We start from the raw sequence: 15,899 nt of genomic DNA, 5'->3' as shown, positions 1-15,899 counted from the left end.
CATGGACTCAATGCATCAAACCTACAGATTTGGCTGTAATAAATCAGATATAACTGCAACAGTTGCAAATGTTTACCTCTTAGACCTTTAATGACAGCATTATCACAGCTCTCTTTCTGCAATTTGAAAATGACACTCTTTCAAATCTTTATTTACCATCAACTATTAAGGTGAACAACCCACATTAACAAAAAAGCATGCAAACATTATATATCTAATATCTATTGACTCAGCAAGACGTGTAGATACAGTACAGCACATGTACACAGCCCAATGCAGCTTATTATCCCGCAGTTATGGGTCTTCTGAATGCTTGTAGATGTGAGTATGGTAAATCTGGTCTCAGGTGTTTCATTAAAGCTGCATCTACCTCTAAAATGAATGGAAACTAAATCCCATCACACCAGAGTTACAGCACAGAGCAGGCTCTAAACACACAAACACCCCATCATCAGCGCCTGTGACTGTACGCCCAAGCCACTTTAAAAAGCAGAGGGGCGACAGAAGGCCTCACTTAAACAAGTTGTATGTGCAGGTAAATTATCCTCTGAGGTCCTTTCTGAAGAATCATGTCTGTCAGAGCGCCCCTCATTTTAATTCACATCCTGGGCAAGTGGGATCTAAAACACTGACACAGACACACACACACACAGACACACACACACAAATTGTTTCCTCCGTGTGTCCTCTCTGGTCACAGCCATGTATAATGGATTTCTCCTAATGGAAGGCAGCCTGGGCCAGACATCTTGAGCAGAGGAAACGGACTAATGAGGTGATTTAGAGTCATGTGGACACCAATAGAGAGGGGCGCAGAGAGATACCTTATATTAAAGGCAGAAAAATACCAAGGCTGCAACATGCCTTCACAAATTATACATACAGCTCACTGGACTGGGTGTCATTATAAAAAAGTTAACAGCTTGTAAGGTCTTACTGGCTGTTTCTTGGCACACTGACAAAATATTTCAATATAACAGTAATAAGTTCAGCAGAAAAAGACTATGGTAATTGTTTCAGGGTAAAGAATAATGTTCATGGTATTGTCCCCACTTAAAGTTGAGATTTTATTTATACACACGGCAGCTCCTATCACAACTAGAGACTGATGAGTTACAACAAATATGCTACGGCAAGGGGGAGCCAGGACGACAGGTCAGCCAGATCATCACAAAGACTGGCTACGGATACCGGTTCCGAAGTGGAACAACCATCAGTCACCTCCTCTACATGGATGACATCAAGCTGTATGCCAAAAACGAGCGAGACATCGACTCACTGATCCACACGACCAGTCCGAACGACATTCCAGTGTTATTGCTGTAGATCCTGGTAAAGTGTGGTTGCATGGTATCCAAAAGAGGGAAAATGATCAGAACCGAACCAGAAGGCCACACTGCAGATGTTCAGGGCAGCTACAAATACCGTGGTGTGCCGCAGGCTAACGGAAACCATGAAGAGGCAGCAAGAAAGTCCGCCACAGCCAGATACCTACAGAGGAGTAAGGCAAGTCCTGAAAAGTCAGCTGAATGGGAAAAACAAGATCCGAGCCCTCAACACATACAGTCATCAGATACCCCGCTGGTATAATAAACTGGCCAAAAGGAGGAGATAGAGGCTACTGACATCAAGACAAGAAAGCTCCTCACAATGTATGGAGGGTTTCACCCCAAATCCAGCACCCTGAGACACCAAGCATAGCGAGGGAGGCCAAGGGCTAGTGAGTGTCAAGATCACTGTCCAGGATGAAACCAAGAGTACAGTATCAGGAAGACGGCCCCCAAAGATGAAGGGCTTAGTGAATACCTCAGGCAGCAGAAACCCGAGGGTGAGGACAAGGAAAACAAAAAACCTTCATGGAGAGACAAGCCGCTGCACGGCATGTACCACAGACAGATAGAAGAAGTGGCTGATATCAAGAAATCCTACCAGTGGCTGGAAAAGGCTGGACTGAAGGACAGCTCAGAAGCACTAATCATGGCAGCACAAGAACAGGCACTCAGTACAAGATCAATAGAGGCCGGGTTATACCAGACCAGGCAGGACCCCAGGTGCAGACTGTGCAAGGACGCCCCTGAGACAGTACAGCACATAACAGCAGGGTGTAAGATGCAGGCAGGAAGTGCGTACATGGAATGCCATAACCAGGTAGCTGTCATAGTGTACAGGAACATCTGCCGTGAGTATGGTTCGGAAGTCCCACGGTCAAAACGGAAGACACCTCCTAAGGTAGTTGAGAATGACCGAGCTAAGATCCTGTGGGACTTCAAGATCCAGACTGACAAACTGGTGATGGCTAACCAACCAGACATTGTGTTGATCGACAAACAGCAGAAGCCTGCAGTGATTGATGTGGCAATCCCAAGCGACAGCAACATCAAGAAGAAGAAACACGAGAAGCTTGAGAAACACCGAGGGCTGAAAAAAGAGCTAGAAAAGATGTGGAAAGTAAGAGCAACAGTGGTGCCAGTGGTAATCGGAGCACTGGGGGCCGTGACCCCCAAACTGGGAGAGTGGCTACAGCAGATTCCGAGTAAAACATCAGAGGTCTCTGTCCAGAAGAGTGCAGTCCTAGGAACAGCTGACAGACAGAGCGCACAAGTATTTGATACACTGCTGATTTTGCAGGTTTTCCTACTTACAAAACATGTAGAGGTCTGTAATTTTTATCATAGGTACACTTCAACTGTGAGAGACTGAATCTAAAACAAAAATCCAGAGATCACATTGTATGATTTTTAAATAATTAATTTGCATTTTATTGCATGACATAAGTATTTGATACATCAGAAATGCACAACTTAATATTTGGTACAGAAACCTTTGTTTGCAATTACAGAGATTATACGTTTCCTGTAGTTCTTGACCAGGTTTGCACACACTGCAGCAGGGATTGGCCCACGCCTCCATCCAGATCATTCAGGTCTCGGGGCTGTCGCTGGGCAATACGGACTTTCAGCTACCTCCAAAGATTTTCTATTGGGTTCAGGTCTGGTGACTGGCTAGGCCACTCCAGGACCTTGAGATGTTCTTACGGAGCCACTCCTTAGTTGCCCGTGGCTGTGTGTTTCGGGCCGTTGTCATGCTGGAAGACCCAGCCATGACCCACCTTCAATGCTCTTACTGAGGAAAGGTCGTCGTTGGCCAAGATCTCGCGACATGGCCCCATCCATCCTCCCCTCAATATGGTTCAGTCATCCAGTCCCCTTTGCAGAAAAGCATCCCCAAAGAATGATGTTTCCACCTCCATGCTTCATACATGATGATGGTGTTCTTGGGGTTGTACTCATCCTTCTTCTTCCTCCAAACATGGTGAGTGGAGCTCAGACCATAAAGCTCTATTTTTGTCTGAGGCCACATGCCCTTCTCCCATTCCTCCTCTGGATCATCCAGATGGTCATTGGCAAACTTCAGACGGGCCTGGACATACGCTGGCTTGAGCAGGGGGACCTTGCGTGCGCTGCAGGATTTTAATCCATGACGGCGTAGTGTGTTACTAATGGTTTTCTTTGAGACTGTGGTCCCAGCTCTCTGTAGGTCATAGACCAGGTCCTGCCGTGTAGTTCTGGGCTGATCCCTCACCTTCCTCATGATCACTGATGCCCCACGAGGTGAGATCTTGCACGGAGCCCCAGACCGAAGGAGATTGACCGTCATCTTGAACTTCTTCCATTTTCTAATAATTGCGCCAACAGTTGTTGCCTTCTCACCAAGCTGCTTGCCTATTGTCCTGTAGCCCATCCCAGCCTTGTGCAGGTCTACAATTTTATCCCTGATGTCCCTTACACAGCTCTCTGGTCTAGGCCATTGTGGAGAGGTTGGAGTCTGTTTGATTGAGTGTGAGGACAGGTGTCTTTTATACAGGTAACAAGTTCAAACAGGTGCAGTTAAAACAGGTAATGAGTGGTGAACAGGAGGGCTTCTTAAAGAAGAACTAACAGGTCTGTGACAGCCAGAATTCTTACTGGTTGGTGGGTGATCAAATACTTATGTCATGCAATAAAATGCAAATTAATTATTTAAAAATCATACAATGTGATTTTCTGGATTTTTGTTTTAGATTCAGTCTCTCACAGTTGAAGTGTACCTATGATAAAAATTACAGACTTCTACATGCTTTGTAAATAGGAAAACCTCCAAAATCAGCAGTGTATCAAATACTCCCCACTGTAAAAAAGGTGTTTGATCCATGTTTATACAGCCACTCTTGGTTTTGTGGGAAACACTGACAGAAAAGAGTCTGCACCATAACATATAGGGTACCTGTTTTCATTAATAGAATCATATTACATGTGACTGTCCATTATTCAAAGAGATGATAGAAGGAGCTGCCAGTGGTGTGATGGTGTGTATTCATTTGGTATCCCAAAAAACACTTTGTCTGATAGTGTCAATTATTCTATAACTCAAATCAACAAGACAACAACACTTTCTTCTAGTAAACCAAAACAGATAAGGCTGATGTTGCACTCTGTGAAAGACTACACTATAAACTGCAGACCTAATTAATTCTCAGCTTCTGTCTTAATCACTAGTTGCTCAGCCACCATGAGCTATGCAGTACTGCTACTAGGCATCCTTACTTCCAAGTTAATCTCAACAATTTGTTTTGTTGTTCTGCAAAAAAAAATATATCCAGGAATACAAATGTTGACTGGAGTGCATTTTGTCATTTACTAAAATAAAAACTTTTTTTTACTAAATTAAATGCAGATTTCTGAGGCATTTTTCACTTAATCTTAAGTGAAATACCTAGTGCAGTACTGCAGTGCAGGAAAATTATAATAAAAGTATTTCTTCCTTACAGCAGGTTATGCAGTTTTGCCCAGTTTCATATTTAGGTCAGTCCTGAATAGCAGCTTTTCCACAATTACAAGCTTTCTATCAGTTTTGCATTTTGTTAGTTAAAAAGTGTGCTGTTGAGTGTTCGTCAGTCCCAGGATGGGAGGTTCGACTCACAGACAAAACTTTTGGGTTGTTTTTGTGGCCAATAGACTGTAATTTGGTCACCGACTATTTTTCCTCCTTTGATGACTGCAAGATCTGTGTCACTGCTGACACTTACTGCTTTCAACGTACACTTTCCAACTTACTGTTTTGTGGCAGTGTCTGTAATTGAGATTTACTGTGGTTATTGCAACATTAGAAATCCTTGTTCATGCAGTTGCTCTGGTAATTGTATACCTCCCTGTTTGTTACAATATCACTCATTCTGACCACCTAATGAGCTGTAGAGTAGGAAGTATTTCTGTTTATTTTCACAAGAAATTCAGCTTTAGGCTTCTAGTCAACGTCACTTGAACTGGGGACTAAACTAAACCAGAGCTATGGGAACCGCCTACCTGCTGCTTAATGAATACTCTCATTTATATGTAAGTAAAGTGGACTGACACAATATGTCTTTGACGAGACTCTAAGACGGCAACAAATATCTTTGCAAAAAAAAAATCCCTTAGCCTTATGGCATACCATCAATACCTGAGTACATCAAGCTACTTAATAGCCAATCAACTGCTGACTCAATTAGAGAGCTTCCAGTGAAAGAGGGATGAAATCAGCATCGGTGTGTATGTGTGAGCATGTATGGGCACGTGTCCTTAATGCCGTAATCAACTTACCAAAAGGCTCTGCTCCATTCATCAGCATTAAATCTTCCTACAATCTTGATAAATTAACAATATACATTGGGTCTATTAAAAACTGTTGATTATACTTTGCATTTCCAAGAAGAAGCTCCTTCTGTCTGGCACTCAAGGAAATAAAACCACTTAGAGACCGACTAGACACAAGGGATGTGTTTCAGCATTGGTAAATCTGAACGAGTGCCTCTCACTGCAGTTACACACTCAACTGAACCACAAACATCATTAACGTGGACGACTCAAAACTTTGTCAAAAACCTTGATTTAACTGGGAGACCACCAATGAGCACTAAGGAGGGGGGTGGTTTTAAATGTAACTGCGTTAAAGTCCACCAGGCCCTTCTGTGAATGGGTAAACCTTGCAATTGTTTCCATCTCCAGAGGATGTGGGGATTAAAAAAAAGCTACCATGGAACTGACACAAAGAAGCGTACTGGATCATTTAACACAATTACATTCATGACTGCACATGGAAACTCATTAAATCATTCATTTTCAGAGTCAAACATTGGCCATTGAAGCTGTAACACCAAGTTGAGGTTTGGAGGAATTAATGTTAAAACCTTTCCACCTTTCGTAGGAAATTATAGGTTTGACACTTCCTGAAACTAATATACACTCAAAACAGAGTCAACCAGGCACCGTAAGACATGTACATTTAAAATTGCTTCTTTTTCTACATCAAACTGGTATTTTTCGACCCTACATCTGTTTTTAAAACTGCTTTCTACATGCCCCATACTAAAAAGGCTACCTTCTGTCACCTACAACTCTCTCTGTGATTGCTGAGTTTGAATTTCAATATAGTGAATCACACAACACAGCTGTTGTCATTTAAATGTTGTTCTGCTGAATTTTAAACATAAAATAGGGTTAAATTACAGCTGCTCAGAAATGACTAATTATCTTGGATAGCATTTATGAGTCATGATCACAACGTATACTTCCAAGGTACCGAAAAATAGTGTGTAAATGAGGACAACTAAACTGGACAACTAAACTGTGTGACAACAATAATAGTATCAGTGAATGTTTAACTTACTGAGACCAAACAGAGTAAAGTTGGTCGTCTCTGCGGACCTACGCAAACATCGGGGCATGAAGCAAGCTGATGATTGATTCAAGTCCTTGTGGGATTCTTGTTCCGACAGAGGACAAAATAAACATAACTAGTACTTTCCTTATGCAAATGTCTCAGAACAACCGCTGTGCACTTTCACCTTGGGGTTCCCAAGAGAAGCATGTTTCGGCCTTAACTCAGGCAAACAAGGCAAATTTAATTGTAAAGCACATTTTAACAACAAGGCAATTCAAAGTGCTTTACATAAAACATAAAAGCAACATAGCAAAATATAAAAATACATTACAGTGCAGTGTAAGATATTAATCAAAGGTCTTAAATTTGATTTAATTAAAAGGCAGTGGCAAATAGAAAAGTATTCAGCCTTGATTTAAAAGAACTGACAGTTGTAGCAGATCTGCAGTTCTCAGGTTTATTTCAGATATATGGTGCATAAAAACTGAATCCTGCTTCTCCACGTTTAGTTTTGACTCTGGGGACAGAAAGTCTACCTGTCCTAGACAACCTGGCTCATTATGTAGCAGAAGATCATAAATGTATTTTGGCTAAACCATTCAGTGCTATATAAACTAAAAGCAGTATTTTACAGTCAGGTTCTTTGACAGTCGGAAAGCCAGTGTAAAGAACTCAGAACAAGAGTGATGTGATACACTTAGTGAGGTATTTGTAAAATAAAAAAAAAAACAGTTTGAACAAAGTCATATAAAATGCGGTGTACGGTCTACCCATGTTAGTGTGGACATTAGCTTAGTTTATGATCTGACAATTACATAAGGGAAGTAATATAATCCCATAGGCAAATATTTCAAATGAACAACTAAGCCACTTTAGTGTTTGAAGACAGCCAAACAGGTCCCTTTGATTATACTGATGCTTCATATGAATCTCCTGATGCAGGCAACAGCTGTCTGACTGGTGTCTTTCAAAAATAACACAGCCAGCACACTGGTACACGTGTGCTCGCACTTCTTAAAAAATCCAACAACTGTAATCCAGTGTTTCTCCACAAGTTAGATCCATCTTGCTGTCATAGGGAGTCCTCTACTATTACATGATGCATTCCTGTCGTTCTGTATGGCAAACACGTGTGGAGGCCTCTGTGCAGAGGATTTGGGTATGGGGAGAGTGTGTGTGTGCGTGTGTGTGTGTGTGTGTGCGTGTGCGTGTGTGCGTGTGTGTGTTGGGGGGACATCAAAGCCCTCCCTGATCCCTCTCAAAGTGGGCTGAGGGGAGCTGAGAGCACATGTGTGCTCTGCTGAGAAATCATGTTACACGATACAGAAAGAAACAACAATGTAATGTTGTCGAATCTATCTAGCAAGCAAACAATCTGACAGGCTTTCATAACCGTATTCAGGTACACGGTGACATGAGTAGATAGCGGCTTGCAGAATTAAAACAGAGCCTATAAAGTTGTCAGCAACAATTTCAGCTGACTGATGGACATCCAGTCACTGTGGCCCAGAATGCACATGATGTCGATCTGTAACAATGAGCGAGTGCTGTTTGGTCTTTATGGTGATCAGTTTGGACCAAAGCCCTTTTGTTTCTGAACTGGATGTTATCCAATTGCTCCTTTGGAGGCCACATCACATACTTCCCATAACCCTATTCATGGCAACAAATACGTCCAAAGTTGCAGTTCAGAATGGTTTCTGATTTGCCAGATAGGCCTGTTCTATTGTCAAAGAAACTGCCCTGTAAGCAGGCTGAGTACTGACCCCCACTGACCTCCAGAGAGAGAAACTGGGCTTCAGTAAAAACAACCCAGCCACTGTCAGAGAGCAACAGAGGTACCTTTTTTTCTTTCTCAATTGAACCCAACAATATGCTCTCCCATGATGCTCCTAATTAACCTCCCTATGAATCTGTCATTCAAGCATCTGTTACTTTGCTACTTGTCCAACAACATATTCCTCTGTGGGTACCACAAAAGACTACAAACTATCAAGGAGTTTATAAAGTTTCTCCTAGCTGCTTACAGTATCCCCCCAACAGCTATCTGGGACGTACCGTACTGGATCAGTCCCAGGGCTACATTTCCACATGCAGAGTGGCTCATCAGCAGCACCTGAAATAGCAGCTGAGGCCTTAGGAGGGACGATACAGGAGGGTGGCCCAGCCCAACCATCTGCTTCAGATCTAGGGTTGTGACTAGGGGAGCTGTCCATGCCTCTTCTGGAGGCTGGATACAAGACAGGATAAATACCATCAAAGGTAATTACGAAATGGCCGATAATCTTTCAACAGAGCTCAAGCTTTCAATTACAGCTGGAGTGGGATCCCATGCAAAAAAGAGCTGAGTATCTACAGTACATCGTCTTTTGACATATTTTGAGTATTCTGTTAATCCAACAAGCCTCTACTGCCATACGTAATTACAGCAGGGCTATCATTCATGTTCTTGCGTCTTTGATAAATGCATACCATATGGCAAAAAAATTATACAGAATAGTAGTTTCATCCAAGCAATTGGACTGGCACAAGATGTGCCTACAACGTTGCTAATTTCCGCTGAGCATGACTCACTATGCAGTGAGTCTGTGGTAACCAGGGATCTGTTGTTTGATTTGGTTTATATTCTAATGTCTGAACAAATTTGTGAGGAGCTTTGCAACAGACTATATACTCATTTGCATTCCAGCAAGTGAAGCATTGTTCTTAATACATTAATGTGCCAGCACAAAAGATGATCTTCGATAATCAATGCAAACCATGTGACAATGCTATGTTTCTAATTCCATGATTCTAGTGTATATTAAAGAGAAGAAACATGCAGGGATAGGAATGTGGGAGATATTAAGTTGGATTCATACCCATGGCAACACGTGGCACACACCTGTGAAGATGAAGCTACCAGCACAATCCACACAGTCACAGTTAGGGCTGGGCGATATGGCCAAAAAATGTTATTACGATAAAAACATTTCATAGCGTTTGATATCAATAATTATCACGATATATGTCAAATTATTATTTCTTTCAGGTTTAAAGGCAGATCTTTGCTCCTGAGTGAAAACTGAAGAAGCCAGATGGTTAACTATGTGGTTAAACTTATCTTTATGGTCAGAACGTGAACACTTGATGCCAAACAGAGGCAGAACATTCAAAAATATTTTTTTACTACAAATATGATTAGTTCATCTTTTTTCAGGCCTCTTTTTTCAAGAAAATAAATATTTTAATAGAAAAATTAAGCGCTAATTTGTTTGTGATTCAAATGAATTAAAGCAAATATTTATTGACGATATTGAACATCAATTATATTGCGATAATTATATTGCGATAATTATCATTATTGTTTTATTGCCCAGCCCTAGTCACAGTGTTCAAGAGATTCCCACTTATGAAAACTGATGTTTAAACCTAGATGTAAAATACACTACTGTAAGCACTTTGAACCTCTTGGCCGTAGTCTTCTCTCTTCACCTGAAGCTCTCTCTGCCTTCTCTGCCACACTGTTAACGAGAGGCAGATAGATGTGAACTCAAAGCCCGAAGGGTGACTGACTCTTTCCCAAAACTATTCCACTAGCACGCCATGGAGCGCTTTATCACCAACACATGGCTTGCTAGGCCCTGGACCAGATGGGGAGTTACTTGAGGGACTGCTACGATGAGCACTGACAAGCGTCTTGTGACCAATGGAGGGAGATAATGATTTCTTGGTAGGCTACATGTACTGTAAAAGTTGTAAAAGGTAAAGTGATTAGACTGAACAGAATCAGAGGTGCGGACAACACAACAGCTATAGAAAGTTGAAAATGAGTAATGGGCCAAGGTTCCTTTCATCAGTTCAATATATTATCCTTTGTTTTGTCATTGTATAAGTATTTTTGTTGCTTAGTGCCAATAATAATACTAATAATAATAGATGTGCACACCAAGCAAAATGGTACTGCAGGAAAAGACAACAAATGTCATTTTTCAATAATTATTTTGAACATATTTTTATCACTTTTTATGAAAACTCAAACACAACATTGAGTTAAAACCCTCAGCCAATGGTGGCATGCAAGCAAACAGTATATCACTAGAATTATTGTTGGCTAGGCTATGCCCACAGGTCCCATATCATGCTTGCTGTATCATTCTCAATAGTCACCCAGATTGTAGAAGTTTCTACATTTGACATCCTGACTCATTAGGGCCAACAAGTCATTGGCCCAGAGAGTCACCAAAGATAAACTTGTAAAAAACATTGTGGAGTGACTAAAGCTATTGATAATCACATGCTATCCTTGTGAGAGAGGACTTCATTGTGCACACATCATTTCATTGGTGGGACTAAAAAAAAAAAATGCATCATGTGCTTGGTATGTCAGACATGGTTGGACCCTACCACCCCCTCTGCCTTACATCTGGGCACGACTGCTGGAATGTGTCACTGATTCCTGTGTGGTTTTTATCTGAGATTACAGCACCACTGAGATTAAATTACTGATATCCATGTCTCCTATTTACCAACATGTGTCATGCCTGCTCTGTGTGCAACAAAACATAAAGCAATGAAAAGCTGACAAATTCCATTTTTGGTTGAAATAAAGCTGTCAGGGACACAGTTACGCCTTCATTAATAGGTCTGTCTGTCTGAAGTAATACAGACTTGCCAACACGGCTGAACGGATCCTCTCCAATCACATAGGGCAGAGCCAAACTACACACAGCATCTTGCCAGCTTTACTAAAGCATTTTATCTCAAAATATTACAGAACTGGCAATGTGGGCCCAATTACAACATCTGACTGACATGCTAGCAGCTTCCAAAACCACAGAGAGAGTTCCTGTGATCCAGAGAATAGCTGTTAAATCAGAGTGGAAAAGGGCCTGGCCCATAATCCTCTGCTTCTTTCAAAGACTGAGCTGAACAAACGTCCTTTGGGACATTTTATGATCCAAAAGGAGTAGGCATAATACCCATGTGAAGTGACTTACAAGAGGTGTGTTTTACAGCTGCTTATCTGCACGGGCAACTTTGTTTGCTAGCCGCCGCCACATCATCCATACTGCTGAGGAGATGAAGACTACGAGCTGTTATTAGTTCACACAAATGGTGATTTCCTGACACGGACACGGACACACACACACAGAGGAAATGCAGCAGTGGCTGTGATTCGAGTTCTTGTGTTTTCTCTCAGGCCCAAGAGCTTTGTGGGCGGCAGACCCAGAGAGCTCAGGTTCCTTCCTGCGCTCTGGTTTTTATAGTCTGATTCAGAAACAGCTCAGCCATGGCAGCTAACTTTGCTTACTGTTCAAAGAGAATACACTCCAGCAGTCAAAAACAGATGTTAGACTAGATGATTCTAACTGAGCAAAATAAACGGTCTATGTCAGTCCTATTAAACAAGGTAATATATAAATGTGTAATTGTGAAATGTCAATCTCTGCCAGTTAGCTTCAGTTCTGCCAAATGGCATGTGAGCCAAGAAGCCACGGTTGCTAAGGCAACACCACCACAGACGAAAGATTTGTAGCGAGCAGGACAGAGATCAATCACTGCAGACATTATGGTGGCCTGTGAGGACCATGGTTTTGATCCAAACAAAATAAGAGCGCGAGGAGCTGAACGCTGGGAGAAGCAAGCACACTTTAGAGGCAGAGCTATTTGTTCAGCTGCTGGTTAACATCTAGACACTCTGTTTGATCTGGGACACCAGTCTGGTGTGTGGTTGGCTCGTCAGATGGACCGGCCGAGATTTGTGTGGATGGATGTGTGTTTGTGTGTGTCTGTTTGAGCGCGTGTAGGTTTGTTTGTGTGTGTGAGTGCGTATGCAACGCATGTTTACGTTAAAGGAACACTTCACCTGTAGGCTTAGAGGCGACTCTAGAAAGTTTGTAGGTTTATCCGTCCCTAAGAGCTGAAACTACAGTCAGTTTGGATTCACAGGAGTAACAATATAGTGCCAAAAAAAGCGCCTAAAAAAAAAGCATCAGTGTCTCAAAACATCCACAAAATCATCTCACATCAGTATAATCTACTTCTCCACGTTTCATATATATGTTGAGTATGTTCCCAACACTCCACAACACTAGTTTCTTCACAACAAAACCAAATACATCCTTGCAGTTAGCGAGCCAGTTAGCTTGGTTGCTAACAGGAGTTCTCACAGTTTGTTCCAAAAACATATTTATATCATCGACTCTTGTCTTTTGACTGTCTGTAAACCAATCCTATTTGGTGGAGCAGTTTACACTCTGCAGGAGGAGGTTAATAAATAAAAGTGCATGGTGTAACACATCTGATAAGCTACAATGGCTTCCTCTATTTTGGACTCTCTCCGTCCTCGGAGGTCAGCACTGCCAAGATTGCTTGCTTTTTGGTCAATGCTTGTCACCAAAGTTGAATTAAACATGAGAAATGTGTGCAAATATACTTCACGCACACGGGAATCCACTGATCACAGATATTTGCAAAATGCTGCCATGTTCAATGCAGTTTTAAAACACTGTTGTGAAAAGGCTTTTATACAGCAGAAGCTGTGTGAAAAGATTTCATGGACAATTTGCTTCTCTTTTTTTGCTGTAACTCTGGGTCACCAGAGGAATCCTTTTGTAATAGCTGTGAATCAAAGCAGACCACAGCTGCAGGCTTCTGCAAAAGAAGCAAGCTATAAACTTTTCAGAGACACCTTTCAAGCCTGAAGGGAGTGAGAACTTGATACTCAAAAAATAGATTTTCAAACGAGTATCCCAAACAGAATGAGGGACAAAATGATAGATGCTGCTTCACTTTAATGAGTCATGCTGATGAACATAAGAATATGGACGGGTAATGCTAAGGACAGGAAGCAGTTACATCTTTGTGGCTTAACATCAGAGAAAAGGGAAATGTGAGAAATACATTGATCTCTTTCAGTCTTCTTGGCCAGGCCTCACCCACTTTTCTCATTCATCTCTAGACCATACCCAGCTGCTCTGTCCGCTGCCCTTGTGTGTGAAAAGACAGATAATTTGTATATTGAAAACTAGCCCGGGCAAAGGCTTTCAGCTTGTTTTAAGTTAAAGGCCAGTCTGTACACTGGAGTTTAGAAAACTACACTGGACATACAGCATGTACACCTCTGATGTCCTGACTTGTTCTATTTTTCCAAATGAAAAATGACACCTCACCTTGTTTGGGGATATTAGCGATGGCAGAGATAAAGGGCCTAAAGCTCATATGTCATGGCAGCTAGTCAGCCTCTCATTCTCAACAAAGCTAACCTCAGGCATAAGACTTGGCTGGGCAGGCCTATAGCGCTTAACCGTTGGGATGTTTGTTTGGGGTAACAATACTATGAAAATGCCACGGTAGGACAGCTGAAGAGATAAATGCCTTTAAGAAGGGTGCCACAAGAGAAACATCTGGAACAGAGGCATGCAAGCTTTCATCTACAGGAATCTTTTCTTCTACTTGCAGTAAACAAGTGGAAAAATGAAGCATACTGGCAGAGACTTGAATAATATGAACTCTGAAAGACAAACCTAAGGAATGGCAGGGCAGTTATGTGGCCTGCGGTGATAAGCGTTTAAAGGAGGGGTTGTTTCCAAGACTGGATATAGTCCCTCCTCATGGGCCCCAAGGAGGCGGGAAGAAGAGAATAAACGAACAGTCACACAATGTGGCTCCTCACCCACGCACCTGCATACACTCTCTACACACACCCACACACCAGGTAGAGGGGGGAGTGTGTGTACCTGTATGGGGATTGACTGCATTATATTGCAGGTATGCAGACCAGACATATCTAGTGGTGGAGATGAATCATTTGGACAGCTCTGACACCAACAAGCCCTCTGCCCTCAGTTCCTGACGCTCCCACGTATCTCCTGACCTCTGCTCTCCACTCGTCTCCCTCCACTGCACACTGGACAGTTTGGTGTCAGGTTTGTCAATGGCATTCAAAGCTGCCAAGGTCTGCCCTCCAATTCTGCTGCTTATTTTTGTCTGCATGCGTGACTGTAAGTCAGTTTGTAGGTGTCTGTACAGTGTGTTTACCTGCAATGAATTCAGATAAAATGAGATGAGGTGAGATTAAAGATGCATACTCCAGCCACCACTAATTATTTGGATTATTGCTTTATCCATTTAAGTTTTTTGATTAAGCTACAAATTGTGTCTATAAAATAGACGCCCCAGATACAAAACGGAGAAAAGCCACAAAAGCAGCAAATCCTCCTATTTGAGAAGCTGAAAGCAGTGAATGTTTGGCATTTTTGTTTAAGTAATTACTTATATATAATAAATCCATTACCAAACTGTTAGTTATTTTTGTTCAAAGATAATCAATTAATAAAATCACCATTTTGTCACAGAAAATGTAGCTAATGATTTCAGTCTGTGTTTAAACATTAACAACCACATGCAAAAACGAATACTTTTAGAAGAATTTTTGGACTTTAATAGGGAATTTTATTCCACAAAAAAGCAAATCTGGATGGCTTGATGCTTTTATATATCCCTGATTTTATGAATGTTTGTCTTCGCACTGTCAGCCTGTTTGCTTACCTGCCGCTATTGTGTATCCATCTGTTTATCTCTCTCCAGGCAATCCAGACAATCTACATAGCTGACTTCATATGCCATCTGTCTGTCTCTGTCCAGCTGTCTATTCACCCTATGTGTTTGTACATCTGCCTTCCTTCAAAGTGTGTGTACCTCTATTTTAAAAAGGCCTGCTCTTTTGTCTGTCTTCCCACGCAGCAGCGTGGAGACACCAGAGCTGGGCAGGGACACCAGGACCCATGGTCCAGAGCCAGCTGGAGCCGCTGCCAGCTTGTGTTGACAATGCGTTCCACACAGTCGGGACACTGTGGCACCATGGGTCAGAAGCAAAGTATAGGTGGGAAGAAGGGACGACTGTACACAGATACAGGTGTCACTGACAAAGCTAGACCACCCAGGCAACAACCAAAAAACAAGAATGTACTTGGTAACTCAATCAAGAAGTCAGATCATAAACTTCTTAATTTGATGTTGCATGCTTTCCATTTTGTTGCACAACATACAGGCATAACCATGTTTTTACAGCGTATGTGTGTGTGACAGACAAATTTTACTGAACAATTATGTTGAAATGTCGGCAGTGGGGACGTATTTAAAATTTTCCGAGAAAGACGCAAAAATCACCGTTTGCAGACACTGTTGAACTGCTGAATTGTCTCCTAGCATCTGTAGCTGGCTTCTTAGAAAAGGCA

General features: G+C 41.9%; 1 protein-coding gene across 9 annotated transcripts in view; it reads right to left on the bottom strand.

The window, feature by feature from the left end:
• Positions 1-15,899, bottom strand: part of srgap1a (SLIT-ROBO Rho GTPase activating protein 1a) — a 90,401-nt gene that overhangs the window by 53,923 nt on the left and 20,579 nt on the right. The gene's annotated exons all lie outside the window — the stretch shown is intronic.

Source organism: Micropterus salmoides, unplaced genomic scaffold (genome assembly GCF_014851395.1).
Source record: "Micropterus salmoides isolate LMB-PRFRI ecotype aquatic unplaced genomic scaffold, ASM1485139v1 Ms_hic_scaffold_8, whole genome shotgun sequence".
NCBI lineage: Eukaryota > Metazoa > Chordata > Actinopteri > Centrarchiformes > Centrarchidae > Micropterus > Micropterus salmoides.
The sequence above is the reverse complement of the archived record's forward strand: the minus strand, read 5'-3'. Positions and strand labels throughout refer to the sequence as shown.